Source organism: Pteronotus mesoamericanus, unplaced genomic scaffold (genome assembly GCF_021234165.1).
Source record: "Pteronotus mesoamericanus isolate MK-2021 breed Mesoamerican mustached bat unplaced genomic scaffold, CSHL_Meso_final contig_164, whole genome shotgun sequence".
NCBI lineage: Eukaryota > Metazoa > Chordata > Mammalia > Chiroptera > Mormoopidae > Pteronotus > Pteronotus mesoamericanus.
Window position 1 is genome coordinate 3,411,776 of NW_026555065.1, and position 17,185 is coordinate 3,428,960.

The window sequence follows — 17,185 nt, forward strand, 5'->3', positions numbered from 1 at the left end:
TCATCCTCTCCTAGAGGCTCAAAGAAAAAACGACCTTGGACTACCAGCTGATCACACTATTAGTGGCTGCTCACCACACTCTTAGTGGCCTCTCCCTCATTTCCCTCAACCCCATGCTGGAACTGATGACTTTCTCAATGGTGGGGTCTTGGTTGGGGAGTGGAGTAATTAGGAGGCGGAAGGAGGCCTCGTATGCGTAGTGGTTCCATGGTGTAATGGTTAGCACTCTGGACTCTGAATCCAGCGATCCGAGTTCAAATCTCGGTGGAACCTGTGTCGTTAGTGACTTTTTTTTTCTTTACCAATACTTTTAGTTCTTTTAGTTATTCTCTATGTAATTGTCAAACAACTACGGTATATATGGTCTTGAACTGAGTAAGGAGGGAATCTCATAAAATTTAACGTTTGTCTAAGATCTCACAAATTTAGCTCTTTAATCCGGTACTTTCTCTCACCTCTGTGTCTCCTAAGCAGCCTCTTCACTTCTCCTTTTAATATGGGTTGTCTTCCTCAAACCTTATTTGAAAAGCTTGGATGAAACTTGATTCCTTTTGCTATTTTTCAACCTCCACCTTCGTGCTTTTCACTCTTTTTATTTCCACATGTCATTAAGAGAATTTTGCCCACCCTCCTCATCAAGATTCATCAAGAACTTCTTGAATCACATTATTCATGCTCTAGGCCATCGATTTTCAATTGGCGTGCTGCAAGAATTTTTAAAACATGTAAAACCTGACTACTAGTCAAGAGCACTGACCTCCTTGCCCTTAGATTGTCAAATTAAAAAATGACTACAGCCAATACAATAGCTGTGGGGTGTGAATGAATCAAAATTATGCCTATATGTTTGTCAGATTGGCAAAATATGTATACTGTTGGCATGCCGCAGAATTTCAGTAGTTTATGTGTGCCATGAGATGAAAAAGGTTGAAAATTGCTGCTCTAAGCTAAACTCGTTTGCCTAATTATTTCATTTAACACACAGCAAAGATGGCAATTTCCATTTTATCAGAAATGTGGATACTAATATCACGCAGCAGGGCCACTCTATTTAAAGAGAGTTGTTATTCCAAAAAGCTTTTCCCATTTATCCTCCCCCACGCCTGCCCCCCCACATCACCTACATGAAAACTTTCAATTTAGACTTTTGAGCAGTGTGCCTGTAATAAGCAAAATTACGGCACCCCAAAGATGTCCACTTCCAATCCCTGGGACATTGTCACATTGGTGGCAAAGCAATTGATTTTAAAAGAGGGAAATTATCCTGATTCTCCAGGTGGGCCTAATGTTGTTACCAGGTTTCTTAAAGTGGAAAAGGAAAGCAGAGGTGGTCAGAGTGATGTGGTGTGAGAAGGCCTTGTAAAAAATAGTAAATAGAGCCACTTCAAAATGGAGTCAGAGCTGATGTCCCAGGGGAACTAACTTGCATGCCTTACTCCTCAAACCAGTTGGGACATTAAAACTGGGTCAAATAACCTTTGGACTGGGCCTAAAGCAATATTGTACTCAAGACAACTGTTTGCAAAGCTAACAGGATAGCAGGCATGAACACTGGACTGAAAATTAAAGATATTCTTCAGAATTAGCATCACTGACTATTTCAGTATTTCTGCACTATAGAAATTCCTTCCTTCTATTCATATAATTATTCCCCATCTCTTTCTCATAAATATTCCTTGTCTTCACCTCCTAATCAAAACCGTATTTGGGTTTCTTTCTGAATCAGCCCTTCCTTAATAGCTGTTCTTTTGGATCTCGAATAAAGGCTTGTTGCCTCTCACTTTGGCCTTTATTTTTAGATTTCAACCTTGTTAAAAATAAGAAACAACAGGCCAAAATGGAGTGATCTCACCAACCTAAAACTTAATAACTAACCTAATTTCAGTTTCTGCCTCTCCCAGGAGTAGTATTTTAAACCAATCAGTCTGGAATATCCTGATCAATGCTAGTGAGGTAGGTAGGTAATCTTTATGATAAAACCTGTGCCATTTCCCTCTCCCAAAAAAACATGAGCCCTGGCTGTCGTGGCTCAGGGATTGTGGGCCCACCTGTGAACCCAGAGGTCTGTCTCGTTTGATTCCCAGTCAGGGATCCTGCCTAGGTTGCAGGCCAGGTCCCTGGTTGGGGGCGTGTGAGAGGCAACCAATGGATGTATCTCTCACATATCATTGATGTTTCTCTTCTCTTTCTCCCTTCCTTTCCTTCTCTCTAAAAATAAATAAATAAAAATCTTTAAAAAAAGAAAAGTGAGGTGGCCTTAAAATAATCCTTTTTTTCTTTCTGTGACAACACCCCTTCTGCCTATAGAAGTCCTTCATTTTGAACAACCCCTTAGAGCTCCCTTCTAGTTGCTAGATGAGATGTTGCCTGATTCATTAATTGCTTTAAAAGAGCCAATTAGATCTTCTAATTTACTTGGTTGAATTTCATACCTTAACAGTCTCAGCAAGAACTTGTGGCTTTGAAGATGAAGGAAGAGGGCCAAGAGCCTAGGAATTCAAAGTCTTCTAGAACATGGAAAAGGCAAAGGAATGGATTTTTCCCTAAGGCCTCCCGAAGGAACACCACCCTTGATTTTAGCTCAGTGAGACATCACCAAGTTTGTGGTAATTTGTTACAGCAGCAATAGACAACTAATACAGTATCATTTTCCGTGTTTTCTGTGACTGTATAAAGGAATAGGTTTATCTAATGCCTCGATACTGCCTTGTGCAGGGGTGAACATTATCCACATTAAAGAAGAAACACAATATTATTCACACAACCAAATATTTGCACTATTGATTATTTCTAAGACACAGTCCTAGCATTACTCGGATGGGTACACAAGATGAGCCCAAGAGGAATATCAGTAACTAGACAGTTCTAAAGAAGTAAATAATGAGAATTCTGGTGATAAGTGCCACAATTCAGAGAGAGAGAGAATTAGAAGGAACTCCCTGGAGGAGAAAGAACTAGCATTGACCCAGGAAGGGAGAAGCAAGAAAGGAAACTCATTTTGGGAAATGAAGGAAATTAGATGATAAGAAAGTGTTGAGCAAGGCAATTAATGCCAGGAGAATAATTATAAACTTTTTCCCTTCAATCGCTGTTTTTTAATGTGTGTTATGAGATGGTCAGTACTGTTCCTCAAAAGAAAGATAGCATGGTCAAATAAATTAAGAACTACACATAGTCCATCCCTCCCACCCCAGCCCCCTTAGAAATTCCCTTACGTTGGAAAAAAAGGAGCCACATAATAAAGCTGACAAGCCCAGGGGAGGCCTACATATCAAGCCTTACACAATCAGAGACATAAAGTAACCACATAGGATGGTCTGAAATTAAACTTCCTAACTAAAGGCAAGTCATGGCAAGTACTCATGTCCCAGGCCAGTATCTTCCTTGGCAAAGGTCAATCTTTACCACAACTGAGCTTGTCTATTGTCTTTTAGCGTCTATAATAACATACCTTCAGGATGTCAGGGTAATCTCCTTTTCCCAGACCCCTCAGGGCACAACTGCTACACCAGAGCACACCTTTATCACCATTGATAACAGATGTTCCTTCCAGAGAAAGCCAATAGTGAGAAATATAGTTGGTTGAGAGTCTCCAGCTGTCGCACCTTCAGGAGCCACTGCAATGTTTACACTGAAGCCGCGCTCTATCTGGACTATTCCTGACAATGACTGAGCATGGTGAGGGTAGTAGAGCTGGACCAGTTTTGTCCAAAATAGGGCTCTTCTAATAGGCCGTCTTTGCTTTTGAGCTCTCCATTGGGCTGGATGAGACTTTTTCATTATTGCATTAAGGTCTTAAGCTCTTTCTCACCAATCCTCCTTCCTTCCCTCTCTCCTTGCATAGATATTGAACCTAAATTATGGCTTGAAACCCCCACTTCTTCCTTTGGTCCTTCACAGGCATTTCCCTCAAATCAATCTCTTATATTTCCAATTCATCTGGTGTCAGCTTCCGGAGGACCTGACTCTGAAACAGTCCCATTTGTCAAGTTTTCTTCTCTTATGTTAACATCACTCTGCTTTATTATACACAGGGTGGGCAAAAGTATGTTTACCATTGCACTGTGACATTCTTTTGAGTTAATAAAGCTATTGTAATAATCATAACCTGCATGTCTTTTCCCATGCAAACAACTGTAAGCCTATTTTGCCCACCCCTCTATTAATGTCTCATTTGTGGTACTGTAACTGAACAAAAACAGTGAAGTTTCAGCTGCCTGTCGCCACAAAAGCCAGACTTGTGAGGCAGACACTGGTGCAAAAGGAAAGAGGTTTTATTCAGGTGCTGCACAATCTGGGGAATTAGTAGGCTCCTATCTCAAAGTCCACTGCCTCAGCAAGGCCAAAACAAAAGCCAGTGTCCAGAGGTCCTGCTCCAACTTAAAGTACAGTCTTTTGGAGCCCACAGGTGGCTGCTGAGGGGTCATTGACTCCATCTACGTAGCTTAGTTTGTTCCCAGCTGCCGTTCATTTCAGGCCACCTCCTAGGGCCTGCATGTGGAGCTTACATGGCTAGGGGTCATGCGGCTGCCTGTGCCACATGGTCATGGTCTCCTAGGAAAGAGAGCGTGTGAATACCTGGGCTAGTGCTTCACTAGGTGGGCAAGAGAGAGTGAGAGGCTCCCTCCTGGAGGCCATGGGCAACATGGATGATAAAGTCACGTGGCCCATGGAGAAAACAGGTGAATGCACCCTGCAGGTGCGTGTGGCAAACAAGTGAACCATGAGCCAGAGCCTAATTGTTCCCCAGGATTATTTTCACTTGGATGTGGGATGGGCCACATGTTTTCTCAAAATGACCAATCAACTTCCCAAATTTTACACACTTTGGGTGGGTCCACTTCCCAAACAATCCCTTATTTCCCCAGGCTAGACTGACTGGCCTCTTTGGTACCGCACAACCCCTGCACCATTTTGACTTGTATGGTGCATGCGCTTCCCTTCTCTCCTGGTCCCACTCCCAATCAGGTACGAGGAAGGGGGAAGGCTTTTTCCTATCCAATTATCTCGCTAGCTTTTTGCATGCTCAGTCTAAGAACCTCCCCCTGCCACCATCTTGGCTGACTGGGGAGACCCCCTGGTGCTCCAACTGACTGTTTACCATGCAACGGTACTAAATTAATAAATATTTGTATAGTGCTTAGACTTGTGCCTGACACATAGTAGGAACCAGGTTCCTACTTTTATTTATTGATAAATAATCAATATGGCAATTCCACTCACTGTTCTTTCTTTCTAAATTTTTACTATTTTTAAGGACTTTGATTTTCAGGGAAACCTTAAAGCAAACATATGGAGTTCCAAAAAGATTCACATTGTGCTTTCGATTAAAATTTAATTATTAATCATTAAAAATATTTTTTTAAAGAAATAAATAGCCAAAAGGCAGAAAAAATACAAGTCCCATCAACAGATGACTGGATAAAAAAATGCATATACATACAATGGAATATATCAGTCAACCTTAAAAAGGAATGAAATTATGATACAGAGACTGCCAGTCAAGATGGCAGTGTAGGCAGACATGGCTTGCCTCTTCACACAACCACAACAAAATTACAACTAAAATATAGGACAATCATTGCTCAGAACCAAAAGAAATTGAGTTGAATGGAAGTCTGACAACTAAGGAATTAAAGAAACAACATCAACCCAGACTGCCGCCAGACTGGTAAGAGGGGCACAGATGGAGAACGGTGTGATGGATAAAAATTCAGGAGGGGTCTATCAGGAGCAAGGAGCTCCATCCCCACATCAGGACTGCCAGCCAAGGGTTCCAATGCCAGGAAGATAAGTCCCCACAACTTCTGGCTGCAAAAATCAGTGGGGATTGAGTTGGTGGAAGAAAGTTATGGAGCCCCAAGCAGTTCCTTCTATATAGAACCCACATATGGACTCACTCAGACTTTCTCTGTCTGGACCCTGATACCAGGGTGGCCGCTTGAGGGTCACCAGTAACATATGAGGGTAGGCTGATATGTCTGGAATCAAGGCAAGCAGAGGCCATTGTCCATTTGCTGAGCCCTCCCTCCACTGATCCAGCAGACATGTGCCATATCTAAGATTCCATCAACCTGGCTAACACTGTTTGACCCACCTTGGAAATCCCTAGAGACTCCGCCGCACCCAACTTGCTGGCCCACCCAAGCTGCTTTTCCATATGAAATGGCTGGTCTTGGCTCATGCTTCACAGCTTCCTAAATCCTCTCAAACAAGCAACAGCCGGACTCAGTGAGCCCCAGGCCTGGGGCTAGAAGCCTAGATTCACAGTTTGGCTTTACCTGGAAATTTCCAAGCCCAGCATAAGCAGCAGCCATCTCAGATTGCATTATAGCTCAGGCAGATTGGCCCAGGGCAAAACACAGGTTGGGGCTAATCTTGGCCTACACCAGCCAGGAAAACCCAGGGCCAATGTACCTAGTGTTCAGCTACAGACCACTTTGGAGCACCCCCAACCTGCCCCTGCACAGCTGATCCTCCACAGAATGTGGAGGTTGGTAGTAAGTGGTCACAACAAATCCTTACAGTTGACTGGCCTGGGTAAATCCTTCCCATTGATCTGCCAACAGCAACCAAGGCTTAATTACAAGAGGAGGGTGTACTCAGCCCACACAAAGGGCACACCTTAAGGACCCAGATTGGGTGATGGGGAGGCTGTGCCACCAGACCCTACAGGACAACCTACTACATTAGGCCACGCTTCCAAGACACTGAGTCAAAGCAACTCTACCAAATACATAGAAACAAACACAGGGAGACTGCCAAAATGAGGAGGCAAAGAAACATAGCCCAAATGAAAGAACAGATCAAAACTCCAGAAAAAGAACTAAACAAAATGGAGATAAGCAATCTATCAGATGCAGAGTTCCAAACACTGGTTATAAGGACGCTCAGGGAACTTGGTGAAGACCTCAACCATAAAAAAAGATCCAGTCAGAAATGGAGAATACACTGACTAAAATAAAGAAAAATTTACAGAGAAACAACAGCAGAGAGCATGAAGCCAAGAATCAAATCAATAATTTGGAACATAAGGAAGCAAAAAACAACTAAACAGAACAACAAGAAGAAAAGAGAATCCAGAAAAATGAGGATAGTGTAAACAGCCTGTGGGACAACTTTAAGCAATCCAACACTCGCTTCAAAGGGGTGCCAGAAGGAGAAGAGAAAGAGCAAGAAACTGGAAATCTATTTAAAAGAATAATGAAAGAAAACTTCCCTAATTTGGTGAAGGAAATAGACTTGCAAGTCCAGGAAGCACAGATAATCCCAAACAAGATGGACGCAAAGAGACCCACCCCAAGACACATCATAATTAAAATGCCAAAGGTTAAATAAAGATAGAGAGGGGATGGTGTGTGTGGGATAATGGGTGAGAGGTGAGGGGATTAAGAAGTACAAATATGTAGTTACAGAATAGCCATGGGGATGTAAAGTACATAGTATAGGAAAGGGAGTAACCAAAGAACTTACACGCATGACCCGTGGACAAGAACATGGGTGGGGGGATGGCCTGAAGGACTGGGAGTGCCGGGTAGTGGGGGCAAAGGAGGAATTATCAGGGCAACTGTAATAGCATAAGCAATAAAATATAATTTTTAAAAAAGGAAGAAGAAAATTCTAATACATGCTACAACATGGGTGAATCTTGAAAATGTTCTGCTAAGTGAAATAAGCCTGGCACAAAAGGACACATACTGTATGATTCTCCTTATATGAGGCACCTAGCATGGGTAAATTCTTAGAGACAGAAAGTATAAACGGAATGGAGAGCTGTTGTTTAATGGGTACAGAGTTTCTGTTTGGAATGATGAAAACATTCTGCAAATGGATAGTGGTGATGGTTGCACAGCAATATGATTGAATTTTATGCCACTAAACCATGTAAAATGGTTAAAATGGTAAATTTTATGCTAAGTATATCTTAATGCACACACAAAACTGAAAGAAACTGGATCTTAATTTTTAAAAAGTGAATAAAAACAGGAAACAGAAGGTCAGGATAAAAGAGTAGATAACGGCGCAAGACTGTCTTCCCAGGATCCCTGCCACTCTGGGACTGTTTGCCTCTTTCCTGACAGCCTCCCAGAAATTCTGTGGGCTTGCTTGCTTTCTGGACCAAAGTTAGTGTGTTCATTTTCATTCACACACAGCCCAGAAATGACACTCCCTATGGCCTCTGAAATACCACCATTACCAAGTCATTTCTTTGGATAAGTACTGACTTCCAGCCTCCTTCTTTCCCCACCCTCCTACCCTGCACTTCTAGGTGTGGTTGTGTGTTTACTAGCGCCTCCTATAGGAGTGAACTGGCTTTGGCACTGTGGGACCCTATCAAGTCTTCGCAGTTTCCCATGTGCATGCTCACTAAAAAGAGAAGAGAAGCCTAGAAGACCAAAGTTTTTCCCCTGAGATATGTGTTTGGAAAAAAAGAAGACCACTTAATAACTTAAGAATAAAAATACCATACTACTAAATCGATCAGGATGAGCAAAAAGGAGATAAAGGTAACACTTATGTAGAGCCAAAGGTTAGAATAGAGGAAAAATTACTGTATGACCCAGTCAATCCACTCCTAGGTATTTATCTGAAAGACATGAAAGCATATATCCATACAAACACCTGCATATGAATATTTATAGCAGAATTATTCATAATAGCAAATAAAAACCTGGAAATAGTTCAAATGTCTATCAACAGGTAAATGGATAAGCAAATTTTGATATATCCACACAATGGACTACTACTCAGCAATAGAAAGGAATTACATACTGATACACACAGCAAAGTGGATGAATCTCAAAATAAGTATGCTGGGTGAAAGCCACCAGAAAAAAAAAGAATACATATTATATTAATATATTTGTATAAAATCCTACAAAAATACACATTGATTTATAGTGACAGATCGGTTGTTGAGAGGCAGGATGGAAAAGGGAGCGAGGAATGAAAATGCATGAGGGTCTTTGCAGGGTTGATGGATATGTTCGTTATTTTGTGGTGATGACTTCACAAGTGTATACATATATCAAAACTCATCAAATTTCACATTTTAAATGTGCAGTTTATTTTTTTTAAAGAGCACAAAAGCAAGAGAGACAGCATAACAGCCGACAAAAGGTCCTCCCGCATCTCCAATATTCTTGAAGGCAAGATAGGAATACGCATTTTTAAAAAACCACATTGCTGCTTTCTCACACATTAAGTCACTCCATGTTTCTTATACTGTATCTCTGAGTAGTGTCCCTTTCCATTCCCTCTAGTCTGCCCTAAATCCTCCTTCGCCATTGTTAGGTTGCAGCCTAGTTCTACACTCAATCCAACATGCAGGTGGCTGCCGGAATAATCTTGACAAAGGACACCTCCAGTCACATGACTCCTATTACCATGAGCCATCACTGGAAAATCTCTACAGCTACACCCATGTGTGAAAACAAAAGGCTATAAAATAAAATGTTAGCAGAGGTTATCCTTGGGGAGTGGAATTACAGGTGATTTTTTATTTTGCTTATCTGTTTTCGGTATTTTGTGGTAGTTTTTAAAATAAAAACCCTTATGTGTTTTGCTTATTACAAAAGGAATAAATACTCATGGTAAAATATTCAAATAATATGAAGAACATAAGAGTATAATAAAATTGAAAGTGAAGCTTATTTCCTTGTTGTCAACAACACTGTGGTTGCCTCCCCAGTGTCCACCCGACTCCTCCCTCCAGGAAGCAGCCAGGCAGTTTGGGTGGGATTATCTCTACCCACAGCTTCAGGAGTAGATTCTGGAATGGTCTAAACCAGTGATTTTCAACCCTAACATCCAAACCCTGATATTGTAACAAACATTTCATAACACTGCCTTACTATACTGACATAAATTAATAGATCATATATTATAACATACAGTATCTCATATGATATAGTGCTATTAACAATAATCTATGGAGAAATAATAGGAAAATAATTTATAAAATCATTTGTACTTGGGTACAATTATTATAGAAGTAATAAAGATGTAGTTGGATGCTTGGCAGAATCACCTTTGGCAAATAGTTTTGAACACTGTGTGTTGGGCACTGTTCTTAGTTTAGTGGAGCTACAGACAGAAATCCCTGCCTCATGGAGCTTACATACTAACAGAGCGGTGAGATATAGACAACAATCAACATAATATATCAGTAAATCATATATTACATTAGAAGATGAGAAGTGTTATTGGGGAAGTGGAAAATACAGCAGGATAAGGGCAAACCAGAGTTTAGAACAGTAGGGAAGCGGGTAGTGGGTTGCAGCTTCAAATAGATTGGTCAAGGCAGGCCTTGCTAGAATGTAACATTGGAGCAAAAATTTGAAGGACATAAGGGACTGAGTTATGCAGATATTTAGAGGAAAATATCTGAGAAGAGGGAATAGCCAGTGCAAAGGTCTTAAAGTGGCAGCTTGTCTGGTGAGTGTTGGGCTGTAGGTGTCCAGCAAGGTGGTTTGGAGTGAATAGTATAAGAAAAAGCAGTAGGACATGGGTTTGTGAGGTAGCAGAGCCAGATCTTGATAAACCCTCATAGAACATTATAATGCTTGTACTCTGCGTAATATAGTGCGGCATTAGAAGGTGTTGAGCAAGAGAGTGTGGCATGATCTGACCTACATTTTAAGAGGAAAACCTGGCTACTATGTTGAGAATAGATTGTAGGGAGAAAGCAGGGAGACCAGTTGGGAGGTTGTTACAAGAATCCAGGCAAAAAATGAATGTAACAGCTACAAGTGTCAACTAATATTCAGTACCGTATTTCATAGAATCTAAGAGGTCCTTGATTGTAGGATACATCCTGATTTCAGAGAAAAGATATGCAGTGTGAATTGCATCATTCAGTGTGAATTGCAACATGCAGGGCTGAATTGGTGACTCAAAGACCACAAGTGGTGTTGGTTGTTCAAAACATGATTTTCTGAAACAGCGAACAACTCTTGGTAAAGTTCCAAATGAAAGAAACTACTGTTTTATCTCAATTTACTCATAATTTTCATATCTTTAAGTTCAGTTATATTAAGATCATGCAAAAATAGTTCATGTTTATATATAAAATGGAGTTAGGGTCTAGGTTCAGATTATTATAAACAGGTTTTATAAATATACATTAATGTGTAGTGGGACATTAAAAGTCATGCAATATGTGAGAAAATTTTGTAATGTATCGGACTACCCTGTACATTATCAGAAATCTAATTATCTAACCCAAAATCGGACCCACAGTCTCTAAATGCTCAATCGCTGTTACACCCAAAATTGCTCCCTAAACTTACAGAGTCTACTAGAAGGTGATGCCAGCATAATGCATAAGTCAGGAACAGGCACCTGACCATAATACTGTGGTCCGAAGAGAAGCCCTGGACTGCTTTGTGACACGTGAAGGGAGCGCCACACAGCCGTTGGGTCCCCGTGAAGTCCATAGGCCCAGAAGCGCCAGCAGCCCTCCCACCACCAGGGGGAGCCAGCCTTGGGATGAGGATTTTACCTTTCTTAATGTAATTTTTTAAAACATTGTGGTAAAATATGTATAAAACTTATCATCTTAAACATTTTGAGTGTACATTAAATTATTATGCACCAATATACAGAATTCTTTTCATCGTGTACAAAGAAACTCTGGAACAATTAAACCACAACCCCCCCGTCCCCCTCTTCCCCAAGGCCTTGGCAACCCACATTCTACTTTCAGTCTCTATGAGCTTGACCACTCCAGATATCTCATATAAGGGGAATCATTATAGTATTTGTCCTTTTGTGTCTGGCTTATTTCACTTAACATAATGTCCTCAAGAAGCTTTTAACTTCAAAGGAAAAGGGCAAGACAGAGGGATAGATGGCAGCTGAATGACTTGGTTAAACCCTGCCATCAGCCCTTCACCAAAGCACACTTTACCTCTGAGCATTTTGGTCACTTGGCAAATATAGTCCACTTATTATTTAGGAATATTTATGTCTAATTTTTATTACTTGCAACTGAAACACAATAACTGATACCATCCCCCTTCTTTCCTCAAATATCATAGTACTAAGAGTTTGGTGGATAGTCTTTCAGACTCTTTATTACACAAATAAAGTTGTCTATTTTATTTTTAGCTAAGTGAAATCCTATATACTGTTAAGCAACCTAATTTTTCCTCTGACAACTTTCAATGTTAATATAGGTATCACTTATATTGTTTCAGAGCTCCGTTGTCTATATGAACCATAGTTTATGGAACCAATCTGCTATTGAAAAAAATCTAGAATCCTCTCAGTGTTTTGGTATTACAAACATGCTGTAGTAAACATCCTTCTGCACATTTCCTTTGAATACATTTAGAGAAGAAATGTCTTCCCAATGGTTGTATCAATTTCTACTCTCAATAATAATTTATGAAAGTTCCTGATTCTCTCTATTCTTAAAAATATGGACTACTGTCCATCATTTTAATCTTTGCTAATATATTAAAATAATATTTAATTTTATTGTAATTAGGAGTTCTCTTTTGAAAGTGAAATTTAAAAATTTTTAAATGTTTATTGGCCATTGCCATTTCTTTTTTGAGTGTGAGTAGATTGCCTGTTTAAATCCTTTATCTATTTTTTTTTCAGGGTATTTGACCAATGATTTATAAAAGTTCTTTATAGAATTAAAGATATTAAATCTTTGTCAATAAAATATATTATAAATGTTCCCCCAGTTTATTATTCGTATTTTAACTTTTTAAATAGAATCTTTTGCATATAGAAGTTTTTAGCAATTTTTTTCTCATATGAATATCCAGTTGTCCCTACATCATTTATTGAAAATCTATCTTTCTCCACTGTTTTGGAATGCCATCTTTATATCTTAAAAATCCCCACACTAAAACTCCGTAGTCCATGGAACTTCTTTAGGGCTATGCTGTTCTATTGGTATTTTTCCTACCCATATGCCAGTTGCTTCTTACAATTCTTTCCTTTCTTTCAGAACTTTCATTGCTTATCTGGCATTTGTGTTTTCCAGATGAATTTTAGAGATAATTTGAGAAATTCCAAAGACTCTCTAGGGACTTCGTTGGAAAACAATGCAATTATAAATTAATTTGTGAGGAAATTACTTATTTTTGATATTGAGTTTTTCTTTTCCTGAACATATGTCTCTTACTCAAGTTTTATATATTTTATTAAAATTTTATGTTTTCTTTGAAAAGGTACTACACATTTTTTCAAAAGTTATACCTTTTATTTACTTGTCTTGTTCTATTTCATTAGTTGGGACTTCCAGAAAAACATTTAACAATAAAAGTAGTGACTGGCATCTTTGTCATGTTTCTTTTTCAAAAAATAAGTTTTATTGACATATAATTCATGTACTATAACATCTACCCATTAAAGTGTTCACATAGAAATTAAGGTGGATCCTAAAGGCACTAACAGCTGGAGGCTGTCAGCTAGCTACACTTCTTGCAGCTGACTGAGCATTGCACTTTTTGTCATATTTTTGTTGTAATCTCTTATGTAAATATTATCTCACAAAGTTTACGATATCTACCTCTTCTTTAAATAATACTTTGATCCCCAAAGTGCCTACCACAGGTTCTTGTCCATGGTAGGACCTTGTTAAATATGTGTAGAATATTAAGAATTAACAAGTTCCTACCCATTAAGTTCAGGATCTTTAGATAGTTCTAGGCAGGAAAGTATATGACACAGTCCTTACCAGTGAGTGGTAAATATTTAACAACTGGTTCTTGGAAGTACTGATTTCTAGTGTTTGCTGATTTCCAAGGTATAAATATTCCCAAGATGGTCAATTTCAAACTCATGTGATGTTAACCAGGGTGCAAAATTCCTAAAAATTTAACAACCAGTCCTTTCTATCTGATACAAGCCAGCTCTGACATATTACTGTTCCTTACCTTCAAAGAGTTGTGTGTGTGTGTGTCTTTGGGTTTTCCTTTATTGAAACATAAAATTAGAATAATACTAAATGCAATTTTAAAAAATAATTTGCCTATAATTCAACTACTCTAATAACTAACATAACTCTTCATTTTTGTCTTCTCTTCCAGTCTCTGCTTTATGCATACATATTTGAACTAGTTGTAATCATACAATTTAAAGAAAATGTTTTATTGTGGCAAATTTTAAACACATACAAAGTATACAGAGTAAAATGATGAACCCCATGTTCTATTACCCAGCCATCCTCTGAACATTAACCTGTGGCCAACCCTGTCCTATCTCCATCACCAGCCTCCTGCCCCCACCCACATTTTTTGAAACAAATCCCAGACACCATATCCTCCCATCTGTAAATATTTCAGCAGTAATCATTTAATGTTTCATTCTGCCTTTTTCATTTGTAGTCTAAGAAAGACAAAGACATAAATAATTCAACTAAAAAAAATTGTGTTCTGATATTGGCAGTGAGGACTAATTGCGAGGGGCAAGGGAGGAGTGTCTAAAAGCTACAGCATCTGAAGGACTTTACTAAAGACTCTTCTCGTTTTTTAACCCACCCTTTGTTTTGTGATAAAGTACAATAGAACCTAATTAAAATTCCATGTTATCATATAGACACTGAATCACATATAACATGGACTGAATCATAGCATCTCTACACTTGTAAAACACCCATCGAAATTTTATTTAATGCTAAATCCCATGGCAGTTAGTAGCCATCTTCTCCAATATTAGCTTTTCAAAAGGATTTTACTATAAACTCCCTTCGACATACTTTATTTTTTAAACTTTCCATCTGATTATCCATTGGTCCAACATTCCTTGAAAGACAGATTACCATCTCTTTCCCTCATTCCATTAATTTATGCTGCAGTATCATGAACAGACCCCTCAGTCCTTTAAAGAAGAGCACTATAGACGAGGCAACATGAAACTCAGTCCAAAAAAAGGAAATTTGGCAAACACAATATCCTCATTATTCCCATATTTACCATATATGGCATTTGACATTCTAGTAGAGAAACTCAGCAGTGTAAACTGGAGAACCAGAGACTGCTCTCATAAAACTAATGAGAGCAGTCATTACAATTGACTGCCTTAGACTAGTCATTATAATTCTGGTTCAATATACTATCTCTTACCCTGGATCTACCTTGCAAGGTAGACTTTATTGTACTAAATTTGCAGGTGAGAAAACCAAGACTCAGAGAGACTTACTCAAGAACAAACACTTCAGTATGGCAGAGCCAGTATCAGTTGGAGTTATTTGGTTGCAAACAAAAGAAATTGACTAAGTTCATCGGAAAAAAAGGGGGACATTGGCCCTGGCCAGGGAGCTCAGTTGGTTAGAGTGTTGTCTTGACATGACAAGGTTGAAGGTTCGATCCTCAGCCAGGGCACATACGAGAAGCCACCACCGAAAGCATCGATAAGTGAAACAACAAATTGCTCGCTCTCTCTTCCTTCCTGTCTCTCTCTCTAAATCAATAAATAAAAATTTTAACAAAGAGAAACATTAATTAGAAGGATATTGAACAGCTCACAGAATGAATACAAAGCTGGAGAAAACAGAGCTGGAACCAGGGCAACCAGGATGACTCTATCCTGTAGTCTAGAAAGTGTGAACCTTTTTTTTCATGCTTTCATTTTGTTTAAAGTCCATGGAAAGAGATTTCAGTTGATCTTTAACTTCAGAAGGAGGGCAGGGCATGTAATTTACTATCTGATAAAGAAGCCCTATGCTGTAAAAGAAGTAATTGCTCATAAGGAGTTGACTATGCAGTTTTGAAGGGCGAAATGAATGCTGGGTGGTAAAGAAAAAAATATTCTGTTGTGACATCTTGAATGCCCTGTGCGAATCTTCCTTCCTGGAAGGACTTGTTGCTCTAGCTGCGGTAGTGTTGCTTGGAGATAGCCTTTAGCTGTCAGCCTTTCAGGAACTGCCTTGGCTGCAGAGAGCCACATCATCCATGGTGATACCTTTCTCAGAACAGCCTACATCACTGAAGTTGGGGAGCAAAGGCCTGGCCACTTCAGCATACTGCTGGGCAGTTCTCTAGGGACATTTTCGCTCCAGAGCTCCCTGTGAGGCTGATTGAGACTGTGCAAGGCTGCAACACAGCTCAACCTTTCCCTGCACCTACCCCTGCTCTTCACCTATCCCTCCCCTTCACCTATCCCTCCCCTAGGCTTTGATGCCAAGAGCATTTTAGAAAATAAGTGTCATAAATGCTAAACTCAGTCTCTGAGTCCGCTTTCTAGAGAACCCAACCTGTGACATCTCCACTCACCAATTCTGTCTGACTCCAAAGTCCCACATTTTTACCCCACTCACCAAGTGTAATTACACTTCATTATGACTTTTTTCTTTGACTACACATAACATAAACATAAATACATATAACATAAAATTTACCACTTTAACCATTTTTAAGAGTACAGTTTAGTGGCATTAATTACATTCACATTGTGCTACCACCTCATTTGGGCTTTTTAGGAACCTTTAGAATCATAGATACACAGAATAGTAGAACTGGAGAAGAGAGAGATTTTTATATGCTAAACTATGCACATTCAGCTATAAGCACTTGGCAAACCATGAGAAAGAAAGAGAGAAAGATTGATGGGGGGTGAGAGTGAAATAAATATAGCAGGCATGTCCCTCGTCCATGGCAAGTGAGCAAGAGGTGTAAATCTGCTACTTCCGCAGGGACCCCAATTTGCTGCTGCCTCTCCCAAGCAGACAGCTGTCTTGCTGAGGGTGATTATGGGTTTAAGACTTGCATTTTGCTATAATACGGCACCAAACACAAACCAACTATGTCAACTGGCCTCACTGAAGAAACAGTGATACACTAGAGAAAAAATTGTCTCAGGCACCAAACACAAACCAACTATGTCAACTGGCCTCACTGAAGAAACAGTGATACACTAGAGAAAAAATTGTCTCAGTCGGATTTAATAAAAGATGATGCGTCAGGGACAGTTTGATGCCTTCCCAAGGGATTTTCAAGGGTAATTTTGACTATATTCAATTTTCACCTTTTATGCTACCTTACAACCTCACCTATATGAGATACAACGCCCTTTACATTTCTGTGCATTCCACAGTACAGCATTAACTCATGCCAAAAATTATGACATTGTAAAAAAAAATAGTGATTGAAAGTACAGAGAAAAATGACAAACTTAAAAAAGTTCTTATTAGAGTATTTATGGGTTTCTGTTTGTAGGAATCTAT

The 17,185-nt window shown here is 39.4% G+C and overlaps 1 non-coding gene across 1 annotated transcript; it reads left to right on the forward strand.

Annotated features, from left to right (window-relative positions):
* Positions 1-201: 201 nt before the first annotated feature.
* TRNAQ-CUG (transfer RNA glutamine (anticodon CUG)) lies at positions 202-273 on the forward strand. The gene has a single exon. It is a non-coding gene; the product is annotated as a tRNA-Gln (tRNA).
* Positions 274-17,185: the final 16,912 nt, after the last annotated feature.